Source organism: Amphiura filiformis, chromosome 4 (genome assembly GCF_039555335.1).
Source record: "Amphiura filiformis chromosome 4, Afil_fr2py, whole genome shotgun sequence".
Lineage (NCBI taxonomy): Eukaryota > Metazoa > Echinodermata > Ophiuroidea > Amphilepidida > Amphiuridae > Amphiura > Amphiura filiformis.
The window spans coordinates 17,073,707-17,095,692 of NC_092631.1; the positions used below are offsets into that span (position 1 = coordinate 17,073,707).

The 21,986-nt window shown below is 35.3% G+C and overlaps 1 protein-coding gene across 1 annotated transcript in view; it reads right to left on the minus strand.

The window, feature by feature from the left end:
* Positions 1-21,986, minus strand: part of LOC140150621 (G-protein coupled receptor 54-like) — a 114,635-nt gene that overhangs the window by 15,059 nt on the left and 77,590 nt on the right. The gene's annotated exons all lie outside the window — the stretch shown is intronic.

Consider the following 21,986-nt stretch of genomic DNA (forward strand, 5'->3'; position numbering starts at 1 on the left):
GTACTATGATACACATACATCGATTTTGATTTCGGCCACGTGCTCTGCAGTACATCGCGTCGGTTGCGAGGTATGGCCAGTCAGTCTACCATTTTTCTTGTATACACGTTCGATGTTTTTATCAATTATTTAAAAAATCCACATTAGACCCCAATCTTTTTCAGGAAATAAAAGATTAGATTACCATAAAAGGAAACAGTAATCTTTGGTGGGGTCTAATGTAATTTTTACATAGAATTTTCAACGTTTTTTTCTATCCTTATTCTTGCTCAAGTAAAAACATATTTTGGCCTATGTAAAATTGAAATAAAATTATCTGTCTCTTAAACGACATCAAATGTGCCACAATTTGGTATCACGAATCGTTATATATATATATGAATATATGAATACAAAAGCCACCCAAGTCCATAATTTGGCCAAATTGAGTTAAGCATGGGAAATTGTTGCTATACATAGGCCTGTCATATGTATAAAAGAACAACTCAAATTCATCCTCTGTGTCTATTGAACATGTGAAAAATAGCATGTATGAAAGAATCACCCAATTCCATGATTTGAGTCTTGTAACACATTGATTGAAATCCAGTATGTATAAAAGTCCACTTGTAACACATTCATTGCTAGATAGTGACTTTTGAAAAAAAAGGGTTTAATAAAGGAAAGTGTGTATGTGTGGTTTATATAACATGGCAGAATGCTTATCAACATTATACATACCTGTGTGCTTTAGTTTGTATTATCTTGCTAGTGGTGATCTCATTCTAACATTGTTGTCTTTGTATATGATTCAAACAACCACCCAAGTCCAAAATTTAGAATGAACCCCACGAAGTCCCTGAAATGCTAATCGTCATACCTTCAATACAGGTTAACAGTCACCTACCTGGACAACCGATTCTTTAGAAATGCTTAGTCGCGCGCTAAAAGTCGATCGATACATGTTAAAATCAGCACAATTCAGAGATACACCTTTTTGCTATGATATTAATTTTCTCGGTCAAATATAAAGCAATATTTTTTTTTCTTCAGTAATGTCAGTTAAAAACTTAAAATACATTTTTTTTAAAATCCTGGTGTTAAAATTAAGCATCAAATTGTATCTTTTAGTGTGATATTTTTGATTTTTATAGGCCTTGAGTTCGCCTGCGAGCTTTTTACGGAATTGATTTTTAGCGTCTCAAACTAATATAGTTTGCTAAAGAAAGATATTTCCCACCTCTGTAAAGCACATCGTGTGGGTCTATATATTATAGTTTTGTCAGAATTTCCGTTTTTATTTTACCCTTTTTCCTTCATGCTCTGAAAATGTCAAACTCGGTGCTTTTATCTCGTGCGCAACCAGCAGAAATAGTCGATATTTTCATTGTTGTCATCCAGGGCAATTTTCCATTGAAAAGCAAAGATCATGAAGATTGCCCGACTAGCGATTTGGTAGCCCAAATCCCCAATTGGGTTTTCTGGAAAATGAGGTGAATTTTAAAATTTGCTCCCGTGATAGCCTGCAATTTCAATTTATATGGATTCCATGATTATGAAAACCATTTTGTCTGTCTGTGTGTTTGTTTACCTAGGTTAGTCCGTATTAAGAGACGCACGCTTGAGGTTCATGGAAATCCACGGTCCAAACCTAGAAAAATTAGCGTGTTATTATATGGGATTTTAATCTTCTGTCCCTCTGACATCTCCATGTGAATTTTGTATGACCTACCCACCCCCCCACCCCCCCATCGCGGGTTGCCATTTTCATTACACCCCTCAGGCTTGTGTTCGGGTTTCTGTAGAGATTCATCAGTGTTCGGGTTTGTTTTAATTTGACATGTAGGCCTATATATAGGCCTAATCATATTTGTCATAATTAAGCGCTATACCTAAATGTATAGCTATATATTATTATTATGTAATATATATTATTATGTAATATCATGTACATGTAGGCCTATAGGGTGGGGTGGGTGCAGAGGTGTGTGAGGTGGGTAGTGGGGTGTATGTAGGGAAACTTTGGTGTGGTAATCATGACACTTTAACCATGACTTTCAATGCAAGGCTTATTGTTGCCACAAATGTTTGTTTTTTTCCTTAAGGTTATTTAATAAGTTTTTATAAACTTCCATGTTTAACCTGGTATTGTTTTGGCTGCTTCATTAGGGCCTATGACTTTCGGTGCACCATACCCAGTCACCTTCATGATAATTGAAACACTACGTCAAGTATTAACATCCAAGTTATTCTGTTTTTAGGCAAGCAATTTTAAATAATTGCTTGAACAGGTTTTTGTTTAAAAACAAAAACCTGTTTAAGTTAACAATGATAATGAACGGTTCTTATAAGCCACAATCTCTGATGGTTCTTATAAGGACAATCTATTTCTGGCGTTTAAATAACGAAAGTCTGGGGCGTTACGCCGGGGCGTTACGAAGGTTATTTCTTTGGAAGTGTGTTCCAAACAGTTTGTTGATCATAAAACATACAGCGTAATATAATGTTTTGTAAAAGAAAGTTTTGTTTAAAATATTGCCCAATTGCATGTAAGCCTTCGGGCAAAGTTGTTTTGAGGAGAAGCAAATTTCAACACATTGGTCCGAATCACTCACGTGATGATGAAATATCCTCATCGTGCTATAAACATGATCAGTATAGGAGCGCTATTAGGCCTGGGAATTTCGTTGCTATATTGAAGTTCTGGCAACACTGTATCATGCCGGTATTCCTATTAAACCCAGGGATATCGATCCACAATGCTAGTATTATTAGCCTTATATTTCACGCGTTGATTTTGAAAATATTTCAGCCGGTGAAAAAATGGTGAAATCAAAACGTAAATTCTGACAAAACTATGATATATCGCTCACGGTGATGTGCGTTAGAAAGTTGGGAAAAATCCTTCATTAGCGAACTATATTACTTTGAAAAGCTAAAAGGTTGATCCAAGAAAAGGCTCGCGGGCAGAGTTTAAGCCTATCAAAATCGAAAATCTTACACGAAATGACTGAATTTCACGCCTAAGTTAACACTAGGATTTGAAAAAAAAATAAGTATCAAGCACTACAATTTGACCTGACATTTACTGAAAAAATAAAAATGATTGCATTTCATTTGGCCGAGAAAATAATTTTACATTGAAAAGGTGTAACTCAAAATTTAGCTCGTTTCAACACCAAATTCGATCGTTTGTATTGCCACATTAAATGACTGAGTGAGCCTTGCTAAACAAAAGAATCTGTTGTCCAGGTTGCTAACTGTTAACCCACTCATTTGCACGTAAAACTTACCGTAGTGACCAATATTAATCTAACTGAAGGAATTAAAAGGATACACCGGTTTTTCTCTCAAAATCACTTCCTATGGACTTGGGTGGCTTTTGTATTCATGTATTCATATATATATATATATATGATGTGCAGTAAATATTCATATATTCTTTTATACATAGGATGCTTCAATTTTGACACAAAATATATTTCATTGAAAACCCTCTCACTCGGCTATTTAAATAAGGTAACCACGCTTCCCTAGAATGTGCAATAAATTAGCATTAAAAGTTTTCTTGTTTTAGCAGTATTCTAGAAACGCTTGCCGTTTGACGAATAGAGGAGTAGATCCAATCATAAAATCAAACAATTTAAACAAATGATCAAAAGTCAAATTGTGTAAGAGGTGATTACTCCTATACTTACTTTCAAGTCATATGCAACAATATAATAGGTAAATAGGAAAGTTGTAAGGAATCAATCAGCTCTTTTAACCCTTAGTCGTATTTTACAACAAATGATAAACTACTACTTGATTGAAAACAAATTGACTGATTGATAAGGACGCTTATTTTTTTTTGCAATCCACGTAGTCGTCTTCTTCACAACCGGTTTGTGCCGTTCCTGACACTCGTCGATAGGCACATACATTATTAGACTCGCTCCCAGTCCTATAATACGCCTGTGTATGCCAACCTCTGTAGGGATGGGCGATACCAGCTTTTGGTATCGATTGTCGATCTAGAGCAGTCGGGGGGGGGGATGACATTTTATAAAAAATTAAATAAAATGAAAAACAAATGACCGCGGAAGGGTGTGTCTGAGGGAGGATGCCCCCCCCCCCTTAGAAGTAAGAAACTTGTGCAAAATAAAAATCTAATTGAAGCGATTTGGTGGACTATTTGGCACTATTAGTGTGTAAAATTTTAGTTTGAAAAAAATGCGGTCCAGCCTTTCGTGGACAAGTTTTCCCTTTTATTGTAGGCCTATAAATTGTTTTAAACATAAATCGGCGAAAGCAGAAGCGAAAATGGCCACTTGTTTACCGATTATGCAGAGAGGGGATCATCATGGGATCATGTACCCCCTGAGAAGTTGGGAAAATTTTGCAAAACAAAGACCAAATTGAAGTGATTTGGTGGCCCATTTTGGAACTATTAGTGTGTTAAAATTTTAGTTTGAAAAAGCCGCAAATTGGTGAAATGACGGTCCATGAAACCTTCCGTGGACAAGTTTTCCTTGCAGGTATATAAATTGTGTTGACATAGGACTAAATTTGCAAATGTCGAAAGAAGAGCGAAACTGGTCATATGTTTAGGCTACGCAAGGGGGTGTCTGAGGGGGATGTTCCCCCTGAGAAGTTTGAAAAATTTGCAAAATGAATGTCCAATTGAAGCCATTTGGTGCATCATTTTTACACTATTTAAATCAATTGCTTTAAACATAAAAAAGGGCCCGAACTCAGTTTGCAAAACTCGAGACTCCCCGCACATTACTAAAAAGCATGCATAAATCGGTATGGCGGACCCGCCTTCAAGCAATGCCTAAAGATTCAAGATTTTTTTTATTGTTAAAAACCTTACTAATACAAGGTACAGCACATAAGAACGTAACATATAATTTCAGTACGTAATAATCGCAGGCAGGGCCGTGCCCATGAGGGGGGGTGTAGGGGGTTGCGACACCCCCTGGCGATCCCTTAAAAAGGAAAAGAAGAAGGAAAGGGAGAGAGAAGGGGAAGAAAGAGAGGAGAGAGGGAGGAAGAGAGGAGGGTAGGGGACTCAGTCCACAGAAATGTTGAGACAAAATTAACGATTTGCCTCTCCCTTTTGGTTTGTTTTAAACCCAAAATTAGGCCCATTTTGGAACATTCTGTATTAAAATGCCAAAATTGCCGCGCGTTTCGCGCGCATTTATTTTGGCAAATCCATTCTGTGAGTAGATCTGCGAGACGCCCCATTGGAAATTCCCTTTTTTTAAATCTCAAACTTGAACACGATCACGAAGTCTTAAAAATGACAGTTATAATTCCATCCTTTCTATTATGTAAATCATAAATATGAGTGCTACTAGTAGGGCAGCTTCTCTGACACTTGGAATAAGCATAAAGCTCTCGAGCTGGATCAAAACACCGGGACTAAATGAATCAAAAGTTGTAAAGGCCTATGCATCTTCCTTTAGCACGATTTTAGGACATGACAATTGTCCTCATTGTGTTCATTTTAGCATTGAAATTGCATTTTTTTCACGCGCTTCGTAATTAGTAGCAGTTCAGTAGGACAATTTGGAAATTTTGAACCCCGGCCCGGTGACTCCGGTACACCCCCCTTTGAATTTTAGCAAATTTTCGCGCGCTACACGCGCAATTTATCCAAATTTGGTTCACTTAGTTTTCCGGTAAAGGAATTCGGGGGAGAGCTTGGAAAAACGTAGGTTACAGTTGGGGGGGGTAAGGGGTATCAGCACCAGGGTAGCAATCATGTTGCACAGGTGCCAGCAAAAGGTAAATCAGGCTACAGGCCGATACCAGCAAAATTGATTTCTCGATACCCCCCCTGAGAAAATGGTCTAGCGACGGCCCTGATCGCAGGCCTATTATATTATAGGACCCCCCGAGCAGGATATGTGACCCGGCAGCACAAATGAGCCGTAAATTCCCTAAATTGTATTCTGAGTTACGGTGTAAAATGTGTACGAAGTTCATATTCATCGGTAACTTAAGCTGGCCCGACATCCGTCTCATTTCGATAGTCAAAAACTAATCAATAATCCTATTGTTGAAGTGGATAATAAGCTTCTACCTTAGATGGCTATAGAACTTTTAATAGCTCTGGTCTTTGTTTGCTTATATTGCTAAATCCTGTTCAAGTGGTGGGTTACCAGGCATTGTATTTTGTACAGGTATGCATAACCAACAATTATTAACAATGAGAGAACTTTCTTAAACCTCGTTGACTTGGGGATGATTTGAAATGACCGCCAATTATGACTGTTTGATATTTATTGCCAACAATGTGGAAAAAGAGACACATGTAAAAACGTAAAAAGCTATAATTGTGTTGAAGGAGCAAAGTTTAACAAACCATAACCCCGCTTCTGGATATCGTTTGAAGTCAAATGGTATACCATTTTTAAGTTTATGATGTTTATTTTTTAAACACGAAATAAAACAAAATTGACCGGGGGAGGAATTTACGGCTCATTCGCCGTGGACGGTCACATATGTTTGTTGGGGCCCGGAGGGGGAGCGGATGGGCATGTAGGCCTACGTGTGGCTGTAGGCCTACCACATTAACGAACACGAATTTAACTTACTCTTCGTGAGATCGTAACAAAAAATTCTAGGACTACCACACAATTTATTCGCTACCTGAAGTCGCTAATAGATAATGAAAGATTAGAATATTTGTTTATGTTTGTTCTCAATTTTCGAATTTTTTGTTTTCAATACGCTCCATAAAATGATAGGCCCCTACATTTTATTTTTTCTATATTCTATCAAAAGTATCGTACTACGGAGAATGGTCGATTACCAAATGGTATTGACCATCCGAGTACCGATACCAATACGGCGGTATCAAGTTTCGCCTAACACTAGCCGTAAATTAAGATGGCAATGTGTGCAATGGCAGGAGATTTTAATGAAATTGTCTGGTTTCACACCTTCTGATGTAAGTATATAGCGTGGAATATTAATTATGATCCAACGTACACTGTCAACGTTCCCACTTTAGTTGACATTTTTGTCCCAAACACATAGCGTTTCACACCATACATGTTATTCGTATTTTACTCACTGACGACCCTAAAAATCAGGTAGAACTAAAAAAAACAAGCATTATCTTATCATTTAGATTCTAGCTTATATAACCTGAAACAGATGTAATGACTCGCGAACACACATTTTGCACATCATTGTCAACTTAAAGGGGGAAAATACGGGTTATTTTCTTTAGACCCTGAAAGTGATACCAACCATGTGTTTTCAAAGCTATGCATAATTAATTAATTTCCCCCAAAACAATCATTTTGATACTTTTAGCGTCTGTCATAAACGCTTAACATGTGTGTGTGTGATTGGATTTACGGTAGCAATTCTGAAATTCTCAATAAACTCGATTTCGTGAAAGTAGGCCTATGCACCTCTTCCGGGCTTCTACCTTTAAAAGCACGTAAGCTACATTGATACTGATGCCACCAATAGAACGAGAAGATTTGCCCCTTCATTTTGCATACCACGTTGACCAATTTTTTTCTCATTTCTTCACAAAAATGCAAAAAACACGCAAAAAAATACTAAGGGTGCAGTACCCCCTTAAGTCAAAGTATTGTGATCAACACATCATCAAATCTTCAATCAATGGTGGGTAATTCAATATCAAATATTTAACATACACAAATATAACAATTTCAAAATAAATTAACTGTATTTGATAATAATTAACATAAATTCAAATGTCTCTTCAATGAGCGACTTTTTTGTGTAATTCAATATAAAATACAAGGTACACAAAACGATTTCACATAAATTAATTAAATGTATTTGACGATGATTAACAAAGTTCAACTGTATCTTACATGTAAATGAGTGACTGAGTTTAGTTGACAATTGACGTTCTCAGTTCAGTTCAATTCAAGTTTTTTATACATTTACAAAATTTAATACCGACATTTTAGACTTCAACTCTAGTCGGAAATGTTGATGTTATCATTTTCATACGCAACCGTCCTGGAATTGGTAGATGGTACACTTTAGGTCACTTGACCCGAAATCTCTACAAATTGTTTTGTGTTAGGGTGGCCAAACCCGTCACTCTGTACCACAAAATCACGTCATCGATTGGCAAGGGTCCAAAATTCTTAGCAAGGAAGGTGACGCGAGATCAAGAAGAACTATGGAATCCATCTGGATAAGGAAGAAATCCCCGCAAGTCATGAACAGAGACGAGGGGGCCCATTTTCTAAGTCACATCTATAACCCAATCATCTCCTCGAGTAGTGCGCCCTCTGCAGGCCGAAATTGTGTGTAGACATAGCTCACTCTGAAAAAGAGTGTCGCCCAAGACACTCTAAACTGTCAGGTGAGTGAAAAACAGTATTTAATTGGTTTTGAAAAACGAACTTTGTATTCTGAATTTCTGCAAACCTGATGAATTTATTTACGGACATAGAAATAACATGTATGGACAGGTAACTTTCGGATAGGACAGGTTACTTTTAGGAGCAGCCTATCCAGCGGGAAAGTTTTGATGCATTTTACACACTGCATAATTTTTGATATATACAGGGTGTCCCCCAAAAAAGAGGCCCCAAATTGCGCCCTCTTTTTCTTCTATTTCTGAAACGTTGATCAAATATATTTTGGTATGTAAAGAAACCCTAGATCGTTAGCTTTAATAAACCAAAACAATTCTTTCAATCGGCTCACAATTTTTGAAGATATGCCCTCTTTAAGAGATGTATCCGTTTTTCACTCTGTCCACGGATGAGGTTTGCCTACATCAAAGATTTAAACGAAACACACGGTTAATGACATGGATAGATAATAGCATTAGTCTTGGGAAAGCATTCACTATAGGCGAGGATCACCAGCTAGCTTCAAACATCTTCACAACCCCGTATTACTGCTGCATTCGCAAGTATCCGGCGCACAAGGCCTTAAGGATGGTACACAACGCAAATAATGCAATGAGAACTAGGGCTGAAACCTGTATTCGTCACGGAGGCAACCAGGTACAGGGCAGAGCAGCACAGTAAACTCACTTCAAAAGAACCAAAGACAAACTAAACAGCCCTTTTCAGGGCTACCTTTTATTCCAAAAAGAGAAATGACTTATGTTGTCAATAAAAAGAAAGCAAGAAACGAGAAAAACACAAGTAATTGCAAGTATAGCAAAAGAAGTCCCATCCCACATCAATTTCGCCCAAATTAATGACACTTAACAAAATCCATAACCCATAAGCCCAGCGGTAAAGCCCATTACCTTAAATAAAGTTGTTATTTTATAAAGTTATCATTGAGGAATGTTTTATATTCATGCATGGTATATGCACTTTTCAATCTTTGAAGTAGCCAAACCTCCTCCGTGTTAACGCCAGTTTGGCAGTAACCATGGTAACGTCAAAATTAGTATGGCATGCACATAAATATTTTTTGAAGTTAAAGAACACGTCACCTAATTAGTGACCATCTTGAAATCCGTAGTACTAAACGATTAATATTTTGGTTCTCGTCCCCTCCCTCCTCAATTTCTAGGATTTGTCTGATTTTTTTTTTTTTTTTTAGATTTTTCAATTTTTTAGACTTTGGAATGATTTATGAAATCTTCATACATATAAATAAGTTTATTAGAGAACAATCATCACTTCCAAGTCTTTTTGTGGTACTCTAGGGAGTTTATCACTCAGAATCTCACATTTGAAAAAAAAAGGGGCCTCATCGTTTCCTCGAGCACTGTTGGAGAAGACCGAAAACTACTGACAATGCTAATTTTACATTGAAAAAAAAAAAAACACCTCCTCCCTCATCAATTCATGAAAATCCTCTGGACGAGAACCAAAACATTAATTTTATACGGCCTAATGGTGAGATTTACATGTTTTGATAATGCAACATTGACTAGATAACATCCATCATATAAGGTGTATATGATATGTAAACAGTGGCAAGTGGTCTAGATTTGTTGAATGAGCTTACAATATTTTACCAACAGGAGTGATTTTCAAAGATTCAAGTAGTCGAGTGAGCAGTATAGGCAAGTCTTAGTACGCTCTTGACATACCGTAAAATTCCGTCTACAAGCATATATATGTCTCTAAACGAGTTTTTTTTTTGACACAAGAGACAAGAGGCAGACACTGTCAAGAAAAACGTTAATTGGAGTTTGAACAACTATATTACTGATAAAGGCGGCTGTACAAACATGTATAGTTGTAAGACCAATCTATTGCAATGTTTTTGAGAAGGGCATTGGCCTTTCATATCTTTCGTTTAAAAAAACCCTCGTTTAGAGGCATATATGCTTCTAGACGGAATTCTACGGTATTTGTTCCGTAGTAGAATACAGCACTGAAAGGTGCACTTTAAAAAATGAACATTAAAAAGATGAACATTTGGTATGTTAATTTGGTCTCAGGAAGGATTGCCATTTCAATTATATTTCAGTTTGAATTACCAAATCATGACATGTATCTGAATTACCTGATTGTTTTTATGTCATAATGTTTACCCGTTTTCTAGAATAAGAGGTCGCACCGTAACGAACTGTATATGCTATGTCGTTTACCTTATGATATATTTTCATATAACTTTGCGATATACTGTATATTTTGGTTAGTGAATTGAGCAATTTTGTCACAATATTGCTCCAGCAGATAAGGTCGATACAATATTTTATCAAGTTCATGTATATTGAATGTATGTTCTAAACGATAGATAAAATAATTGTATAGCAATAAGGATGTTTTTAAAGAAATGTAACAAAAGCTCATGGATGAGGTTTGGTTTCCTAATGTTGAAACTTTGTCGAGGGTAAGCTAGAGGCAATAGTTCGCCACTGGAGGTTTCAATGTTGAAAACATAAGCTATGGTGTATGTTTCGTTTTAATGTCTAATGTATCGCAGGCATTTTCCATGAAATGTCTGTGACCGGTTGATAATCCGTGAAAATCTGTGTTGGATTTTTGTATCCTTGTATCTTTATCGTTATGGTCAACTGGCAATACCGCTAGCAAGTATATGATATTATTTAATATATATACTATATAATAGTATTTGTAAAATATTACTAAGATATACACCTGAACCCTAAAATTTAAACCACCGTTATACAAACGCATTCTTTCATATAGCCAGGGGAATAACAATAACACATTTATGGAATGACACTTTTACGCATACATCCCCTTGTAATGCTCATTTTTTCAAAGGCCAATCTTCGCAGATTAACCCTAACCGCCTAAGGGCTTTTTTTAGTTTATTCTTTCTTTATTGAGGGTAACAACTTCAGTGACTAGCACTGCTTTCCAAGCAGGCCCTCAGTCAATACAAAACATAATATAATAATAGTACACAAAAGTGATACAATATAAGATATACAAAAAATGCGATCATAATTATGAATTCATAGACTATACACATTTTAACATGAAATGAGAACATTTGTTTTGAATTGTCTCAAAGACATATTTTCCATATCAGTTCGAATCATTGGTGATAGACTGTTCCAAATATGAGCAGCTCTGACGTAAAATGTACGTAATCCAGAATTAGTGTTGTATTTTGGAACAATCAATGTATTAGACGAATGATTTCTGGTTACATGAGAATGAGTATTATGAACAAATTCAAACTGAGATGATAAATATGAAGGACTAAGATTTCTTAAACATTTAAATGTAAGAATAAGCATATGGTTATTCCATCTGTCACTTAGTTTGATCCACCCTAGTGAGTTTAACATGTCTATTACTGGCGTCCTAATATCAGCAAATAGAATCCTTCTAGCTAAACAATTTTGTAAAACCTGAAGCCTTCTTTGATATTCAAGAGAAAAGTTACACCACACTGAACTAGCATAATCAAAATTAGGGGTTACGAGAGCATTTGATAACATAACAAGAGTGTGATGTGGAAGAAAATGTCTACAATGCCTAATGATACCAATTCTTTTTGAAACATTTTTAGATAAATAATAAATGTGAGAGGACCATGACATATTATAATCAAACTTAACACCTAGATATTTGAAATCATCAACCTTTTCAATAATACAATTGTTGTATATAAGATTTACATTACTAAATTTATCTATGATATGATTGTTACCAAGGATCATTAATTTAGTTTTATCTACATTTAAAATGAGTTTGTTAGCTGTTAACCACTTTGCTACGTTACACATGTTTGATTGCAAATGTGCTTGAAGATCTACCTCATTCTTAGCTCTACAAATCAAGGTTGTGTCATCAGCGTACATGACTATTTTGCAATCCACAGTGGATGCTAAGCAATTTACAAATATTATAAAGAGCAATGGCCCTAAAATTGATCCCTGCGGAATACCTATATTGATATCTTCAAATTTTGAAAGAGTAGCATTTACATTAACAGCCTGAGATCTGTTGCTTATAAAGTAAGATTTAAACCAAAATAGTTCATTACCATTTATGCCATATCTGCTCAGTTTATCAATAAGTATATCATGGTTTACCACATCAAACGCTTTTTTTAAATCAAGAAAGATCATACCTGTAGCATATCCATTATCCATATTATTTAAAACAAAATCTTGGACATCAAGAAGAGTTGTAGTCGTTGAATGATTGGCACGGAAACCTGATTGTGCACTTGAGAGAATATTTGCATCATTTAAGTACTCATATAATTGATTATATACAGCCCTTTCAATAATCTTGGACACAATGGGTAGGACTGAAATTGGCCTATAATTTCCAACATTATTTTTATCACCTGACTTGTGAATAGGTGTTACCTTTGCCTTTTCCAGTTATCAGGAAATACAGAATTGCTTAAAGACAAGTTACAAATGTAGGCCAGGCAATCAGAAATAAACGGTGCAGCCAATTTGAGTAATTTTACATTAAATTGATCAAATCCAGGTGATTTGTTGTTATCCATATTACATATTTGTTCTAATACAAAATCAGAGGTTATTTCTAGAAACTTAAACTTATTTACAGTACAGTATTGCTTACAATATAAATGGTTACATGGACAATTAGTTACATTTGTTTTACTATCAAATTGCTTACCACCCTTACAAAAAAGTACCATCGGTTGTGTCATTCACCAACACACTAAGAAATGTTGCTTCAATGCCTCGTTCAATGCAAAACCAACCCATTTCAACCCCATGACCAACACACATCACATAACAGAGGCATAGATTCATATACACAAGCCTTGGAATTCAGAAAAATCATGGTAAAACAAACCTTCAGATGCATCTAAAAACCAATACATTGGCCTGTATGAGCAAGAAGTCGAGGGGTAGAAAAGTCAAGGTAAAAATATCAACGCATCTGTTTTCCCGTGTAAAATTTAGAGGGAAGAAATACCTTGGTCATTAATGGTTCAGGGCATTGTTCTTATTCCAGTCGATGCATTGGTTTTTCCTGTATTTTACCAGGGATTTTACATGTATGATTAAAACCAATGCCCCGGACCAATGCTTTGTATGGACTTATTAATTTGATTGACAGTTATTGTTTACATGCCTGCACCCCTGTTTATAGTAGTGGGTACGCCTTTCACATTGATTACTGCCCTCTGTCTGAAAGATTCGATTTCCACGTTCCACGTTCTCAGAAACGCCATGGATGAAGATCACGTTTCATAATTTTACATTGACAAGTATACTTGGAATGCGAGTAAGTTTTTGTGTGTAGCACGTGCACAACTAGGAAATATCGCTACCACCAATGACATAATAGCCTACTCTAAAAATTCTCAACTCAAGAAGTTTCATGTTGAAAGCTAGATCTCCCGGGCTAGATCTACACCAATCCAACTTTCTACATTAAGTCAGAAAGTAGCACATGGGAGTCATTAAAAGTTATTTTAAGAGAGAAAATCCAAAATATAAATAAAATAATTAAATATTTTGCAGTTCTCTAATTTGGATGCGGGCAGGAAACATGAAACTTAAATCAAATTCTGCAGATTGCAGATTATTGCATTATTTGCAGATCTATAAAAATAACTTGTTTGCGCATGAAGAATATTTTCATGATCTTCAACCAAGTTCACAATTATTATCAAAGGGCCACAGACTGCGGCTAATCAGAACAATGACTCTTTGGGAAAGAGAAATAACTGGAACGTCCAAACAAATGTGTGTGGCCAACATTAGGCCAAGTAAAAAATAAAACATGTTTCACGTCCGGGTTTTCGAAAAAAAAGGAGGAGGAGGGGTCTTTTTATTTTCTATTTTTTATCGCAAAATTGGTGTAAATACCCATATTTGGAGCTGTTTTAGCGTATACAATAATGCCTGGAAAAAGAAGGAGGCCCTTTTTTATTTGTTGTTCTGAGAGTTACACCCCCTCCAATGAACACAAAACCTTCCTAAAATGTTTCTTGTCTCTTAACAAGGCCGTAGAAAGCATTCCAACTTCCTAGACATATTTTTTGAAAAGTTATAACTTTCAAAATGCTTCCAACATGTTCTAATGTATTATACGCTGGCGAAGTTACGTAATAATCGGATTAACTACCATGGCAATAGGTGAAAACAATTTTTGAATATACCGCGCTGCACGTTCACGCGGTACCTCTTCATTGAACCATATCATGCTGATTACTTGCACCTGATTGATTGCAGACATACACTGGTGATGAGTGTAACCTGCTTGTGCAGCGCGATATGTTCAAAATTGTATTCACCTATTGCTATGGTAATTAATCCGATTAATTACGTAACTTCGCCAGCGTATAGTAAAGCCGCCGGCCGCCCTCTAATTTGCATAAGTAATGAGCTAATTTGCATAATTGCTGATTGTGCAATTTATGACGGCTAGCTAATTGATTATGCATATATTATTTGGAACTCATCACCAACACTTTGAACAAGTTTGCAAAGTCATATTAGCTCATTAACTATATTGATTAACTGACAAAAACAATACAATTATCAATAAAAAGAAATTTAAAATGTTTTATGTTTGTATTATGTATGTCCGATTGGCTTCAAATAAACGTGAATAAAGCATGAATAAAGCATGAATAAAGCAATCCAAAATGCATCAATTAAACGCACTGGGTTTCAGATGTTGATGTTAATATAATTAATATTATGTCCATTTGACCAACAAATGTCATGTTCATTATGATCGTTGCAATAATATTAATCATGTTTATTGCACCATTGTCCACGCGATATCGTATCATGATCTGGCAAATTCGGGTAGCAAAATGGAGGGAAATATTCTTCATGATCATTATGATGATTTGACTAGCGAAACGATGAGTACTTCATGAACAACTGAGTTCTGGAAAGCCAAGATAGCACCCAAGATGTTCCGGGTTGCGCGTGTTTTATGGTGATCAATTAATGTCAAGAATGTTTCTGGTTAGCGATTTTACATTAAGAATGACAAGAGAGATGCAACTCTCCTGCCATTTATTGCGCTCCATAGTAAAAAAACTGAAGTTTGTCGGGTAATTTCGAGGAACCATCCGAGGTGAAATAATATAAGTTCTCGCCAGATATGGCCCATGCAGAATGGCCCATATGTTTTCCTGATGATGAACAAGTTTGTTGATTCGTTTCAAACATTTTTGGATTGTCAGTGTGATATAACAGGTTGTTGTGACTATCCGCAATCCAGAATTCGACAACTCAATGCTATACATGCTGAGTGAATTGAATCAAGAAGTGAATGGCCTATCCAGTGAATTTAAACACTTGATTTATTTCCCTCACCATTTCAGCAGTAAAAGGAGAATAATAATCCATGTAAGTCTGCAGAAGTGTAGACAAAATGTCTATCACTCGGGATACCACTATTGTTCTCCGCGATATGCATAGGGCCTGCTATACATTTATGCTATGCATAAATCGCCGGCTAACTCACACCTCTGGTATTGGGTCGATGACTTCCGCGTGAGTATAAATTCATCCGGGGAAAATCATGTCTGTGCATGGACTGAATTTTCTTCAAAATTGGTTGGCATTGTGTGGATTGAAAGAAAGATGTGGTATTGGAAGATCAAGTTGTCCTTCTTACTAATTGCTTCAACAACTTTATCAGTTTAAATGAAGTTGAAAAGTTCATATCCGCAAGTTGTTTACATCCCGGGGGGGGTTCTTCGAAAAATTTTGTACGGGGGTGTGCCACGCAGACTTTCGGATGCTGACTTTCTCTATACCTACTTTTTGCTGTTTTTGCTATCCATCAGTATACCAATTTTCAAGAAAAAGCACCCAAAAAGCACCCAAATTTGCCATAATTGGGCGCTTTAAGTGCAATTTTTCCAAAATGCGCCCAATTGGGCGCATTGGTCTCCGCTGATAACCCACCCATCGATATACCAAAAATGTGTCCCTTTAAAATATACATTTACCTTGTGTATATTGTGCATGGATCCCTGATATATGTCACCTATTAATTCTGAATGAAATTCAATTGTTTTCTCACATACATTGGATTCGCATCTGATCTGAAAGGCCTCTGATATTTCTTACTGTATATTTATGTTTATGGATCCCTTTATAATGTAATTTATTAATTCTGAATGAAATGAACGCATTACAAAAACCTTATGTGATGTAATGTGTATTTTTTTTATAATACACACATACGCATTGGCATATATGTACCAAAATATGGAGAAAACTAACTTTAATCGTTAGAACTTTAAATTATTATGCATGGTTGTTGGGTACAAGTATAAAGGATTATTTTTCATTATTAAATATACGACATTATTAGATACACACGAGAATGTCAAGTTACCAGTTATGAATCTTGATTTGAATTTTAAAAAACGTCACATATGTGCCGTCATAATGAATACGTCATATCTTAGTTACCATGGTTACAGGTTTACTGGTGGTTTGCAACCTGTTAGCAACCCATTGCCTTTTTGTTGTGATTATTTTGATCGTGGTTCGTTATCAATACATTTCATGATAAAGGATGGAATTGTTTTAAACATATCTTGGGATGTGTGGAGGAAATTATTTGAAACATTGGAAAAGGATTTTTTTGGAATAAAATTTGTATCAATATAATGCAAAGCTACATGCAACGCACAAACATTTCTCCCACTGCGATATTTGATTGCTAAGAAAACTTGGTTTTAGAGAACAGAATTATACGTCTTTTTACGTTTTGTATACGCATTTTTGGAATAAAATTTGTATCAATATAATGCAAAGCTACATGCAACGCACAAACATTTCTCCCACTGCGATATTTGATTGCTAAGAAAACTTGGTTTTAGAGAACAGAATTATACGTCTTTTTACGTTTTGTATACGCATTTTTGTCTAACCTTAAATAATTCAAATCACTTAAATGTGACTGGCTGTCAATTGATTTACCTGGCATGGGCCTAAACGTAGGTACTGGTCGCAACGTTTACACAATGTATGAACAGCAATGAACATTCAAGTTGTCAATATAATAATAGGCATATTATGTTTTTGTGTCCACAGATACTGAGATTCCTGACGAGGAAGCCATGCAAATCACAACCGTCCAAGCCGCTATTGACTACGTATCAAAAAACCAATAGCGAAAAAATATTACTGAATAGTCCACAATTGATGCCTGATGACAGACTGTTGAGAATAGCTTACCTATGCCATCTGATCGATACGTCTCTAGTCATATCTGAATATATATAAATGTGGTCCGAATATGTCTTTAATTATCTGACTATAATCATTTAAATAATTATTATTGTTCATGACAATACTGTGTGTACATATGATTTGTACCCACGCGCTCCTCATTCACTAGCTTGATATGATCAGAAGATGTAAGAAAGAGGAGGTTGATCCAGCTATCCTCAAATAAAATGTCACATCCGAAGGATGATCAATGGGATTTTAATTAAACAAGTGAGTACTGCTCACACAAATATTTTAAATCTTGAAATAATTATTTCATTTAATATGTTCTTAGATTCGTATATATTCTGTTGTTCTTTTATATTAACAAGATTGCATTTACATTATAACATCTTAGATTACATACATACAGTTATTTCAATAATCTGACATAATTGATTAGATCCAATCCACACCACTCCACGCCATACATAAATTCTCCCAGTCACATTTCCCCAATATGAAATTTTAAAAAAGTAAAATTTTAATTTAATTTTTTTAAAGTTTGACAGAGGCGGCGTTCGAACTCACGGCGCACCGCTTTGGATACTCTATGAGCCTAGCGCCTTAGACCACTCGGATATAATCGCAACTTCAACATAGGCCTACCATGTGACAAGCAAAGGCAGAAAATGTACTATATTTTGTAATTTTATTTGCCTAAAACATTAATGTGTATTATAATAGAGCTACCATTATTTATATTGTTGAATTCTTAAGCGCATACAGACAATTAATACGCGGGTACTATGATACACATACATCGATTTTGATTTCGGCCACGTGCTCTGCAGTACATCGCGTCGGTTGCGAGGTATGGCCAGTCAGTCTACCATTTTTCTTGTATACACGTTCGATGTTTTATCAATTATTTAAAAATCCACATTAGACCCCAATCTTTTTCAGGAAATAAAAGATTAGATTACCATAAAAAGGAAACAGTAATCTTTGGTGGGGTCTAATGTAATTTTTACATAGAATTTTCAACGTTTTTTTTTTTTTTATTCTTGCTCAAGTAAAAACATATTTTGGCCTATGTAAAATTGAAATAAAATTATCTGTCTCTTAAACGACATCAAATGTGCCACAATTTGGTATCACGAATCGTTATATATATATATATGAATATATGAATACAAAAGCCACCCAAGTCCATAATTTGGCCAAATTGAGTTAAGCATGGGAAATTGTTGCTATACATAGGCCTGTCATATGTATAAAAGAACAACTCAAATTCATCCTCTGTGTCTATTGAACATGTGAAAAATAGCATGTATGAAAGAATCACCCAATTCCATGATTTGAGTCTTGTAACACATTGATTGAAATCCAGTATGTATAAAAGTCCACTTGTAACACATTCATTGCTAGATAGTGACTTTTGAAAAAAAAAAAGGGTTTAATAAAGGAAAGTGTGTATGTGTGGTTTATATAACATGGCAGAATGCTTATCAACATTATACATACCTGTGTGCTTTAGTTTGTATTATCTTGCTAGTGGTGATCTCATTCTAACATTGTTGTCTTTGTATATGATTCAAACAACCACCCAAGTCCAAAATTTAGAATGAACCCCACGAAGTCCCTGAAATGCTAATCGTCATACCTTCAATACAGGTTAACAGTCACCTACCTGGACAACCGATTCTTTAGAAATGCTTAGTCGCGCTAAAAGTCGATCGATACATGTTAAAATCAGCACAATTCAGAGATACACCTTTTTGCTATGATATTAATTTTCTCGGTCAAATATAAAGCAATATTTTTTTTTTCTTCAGTAATGTCAGTTAAAAACTTGGTGCTTGGATATACATTTTTTTTAAAATCCTGGTGTTAAAATTAAGCATCAAATTGTATCTTTTAGTGTGATATTTTGATTTTTATAGGCCTTGAGTTCGCCTGCGAGCTTTTTTACGGAATTGATTTTTAGCGTCTCAAACTAATATAGTTTGCTAAAGAAAGATATTTCCCACCTCTGTAAAGCACATCGTGTGGGGTCTATATATTATAGTTTTGTCAGAATTTCCGTTTTTATTTTACCCTTTTCCCTTCATGCTCTGAAAATGTCAAACTCGGTGCTTTTATCTCGTGCGCAACCAGCAGAAATAGTCGATATTTTCATTGTTGTCATCCAGGGCAATTTTCCATTGAAAAGCAAAGATCATGAAGATTGCCCGACTAGCGATTTGGTAGCCCAAATCCCCAATTGGGTTTTCTGGAAAATGAGGTGAATTGTGAAAAGGTTGCTCCCGTGATAGCCTGCAATTTCAATTTATATGGATTCCATGATTATGAAAACCATTTTGTCTGTCTGTGTGTTTGTTTACCTAGGTTAGTCCGTATTAAGAGACGCACGCTTGAGGTTCATGGAAATCCACGGTCCAAACCTAGAAAAATTAGCGTGTTATTATAGGGGATTTTAATCTTCTGTCCCTCTGACATCTCCATGTGAATTTTGTATGACCTACCCACCCCCCCCCACCCCCCCATCGCGGGTTGCCATTTTCATTACACCCCTCAGGCTTGTGTTCGGGTTTCTGTAGAGATTCATCAGTGTTCGGGTTTGTTTTTAATTTGACATGTAGGCCTATATATAGGCCTAATCATATTTGTCATAATTAAGCGCTATACCTAAATGTATAGCTATATATTATTATTATGTAATATATATTATTATGTAATATCATGTACATGTAGGCCTATAGGGTGGGGTGGGTGCAGAGGTGTGTGAGGTGGGTAGTGGGGTGTATGTAGGGAAACTTTGGTGTGGTAATCAAGTGTATTACCAATTGATGTAAAATAGTTGTTAAATTCATTTGCAATACCACTACTTGAATTTGTTTGACCACTATCAGAATTTATTACGCTAGGAGCGCTAACAGTCTTACTTGGAATTATTTTCTTAATTGATTTCCATAATTTTTTACTGTCATGCATGTTGTTAGTAACAGCTTCATTACAATAATTTTTTTTGAGATAGTACCTCATGTTGTTTACTTTATTTCTTAACATCCTTGCCATGTCCCAATCAGCTTGATCATTTGTTTTATGTGCCTTAGCAAAATAATAGTCCCTGTCTTTACATAAATGCAGAAAATCCCCATTAATCCAATCAGGGAGATGTCGTTTGACTTTCTTCTCCTTAAATGGTGCATGCTTATTGCATGCTTCATTGAATAAAGATTGCCACTTACTAAGTGCGTTATTTACATCATCAATACAACTAATTTGGCTCCAATCAATATCTTTTATAGTGTTAATAAAGGCCATTTCTTTGAAATTCTTAAAACATCTAGACTTAATAGTTTTTGGAGGAAGTTTAATTTGTTTGTGTTTGCGCACAACATAAATTAATGAGTGGTCACTAAGACCTAAACTATGTACACCTGATGTTATAACAAGGTTAGGACATGAAACAAATATTAAATCAATAATAGTTTGGCTCTTGTCAGTAATCCTAGTATAATCTGTAATTAATTGTTTCATGTTACTATTTCTACACAAACCTGTAATTTTCCTTGCTTTACATTGTTTGGAAATGTCTACATTAAAGTCGCCAAGAATATATACATCATCATAATTATATAGAATTACACTTTTGAAAAATTGAATCAACCTTTTCCAAATAATCTACAGTAGAATCTGGTGGGCGATACACAGTCCCAACAATAATTGGTTTTGTTTTAGGCAGAATAATTTCAACCCAAAGGCTTTCAATGTCATTGTCATGAAGATCACAATTTTTCTTAAATGAAATTCCTTCCTTTACATAACATAAAATACCACCATGAGACATGCCATTAAATCTATCAAGTCTGCAAAAAGTATATCCATTGATACCAAGTTCTGAGTCATCAATGTCATCAGACAACCAAGTCTCGGTGATACAAAAAACATCAATATTATTGTCATGTAAAAGCAGATTAATATAATCAATTTTGTTTATGAGCGATCGGATGTTTAAATGAGCAATTTTAAGTCCCTTTTGTAACTTACAATTTAGATCAACAAAGCACTCAACAAAAGGAAGTTCCTCATTACAAGTTTTTGAGAAACAACAATTACATAACCAGTTAGTGTTACATTTTTCAACATCTGAGATATCAATACAATTAGAATGGAAGTCTAGGGTACATTTTTGACAAGTTACATAGGCATCTAGATAAATAATTTTCTTTGTACAATTTCCACAGAACATACTTGAGTTTTTGTCATGACAAAGTGATAAGATTTTTGAACTGTCAACTTGACCATTTGTATTTGCATTATTATTACATGTACTTACATTGGTATTATTTCCATTGTCTTTATGCATATCATTATTATTTTGGATCAAGTGTTCAGAGTTTTTGTTGTAAACCACTTTAAAAAAGAA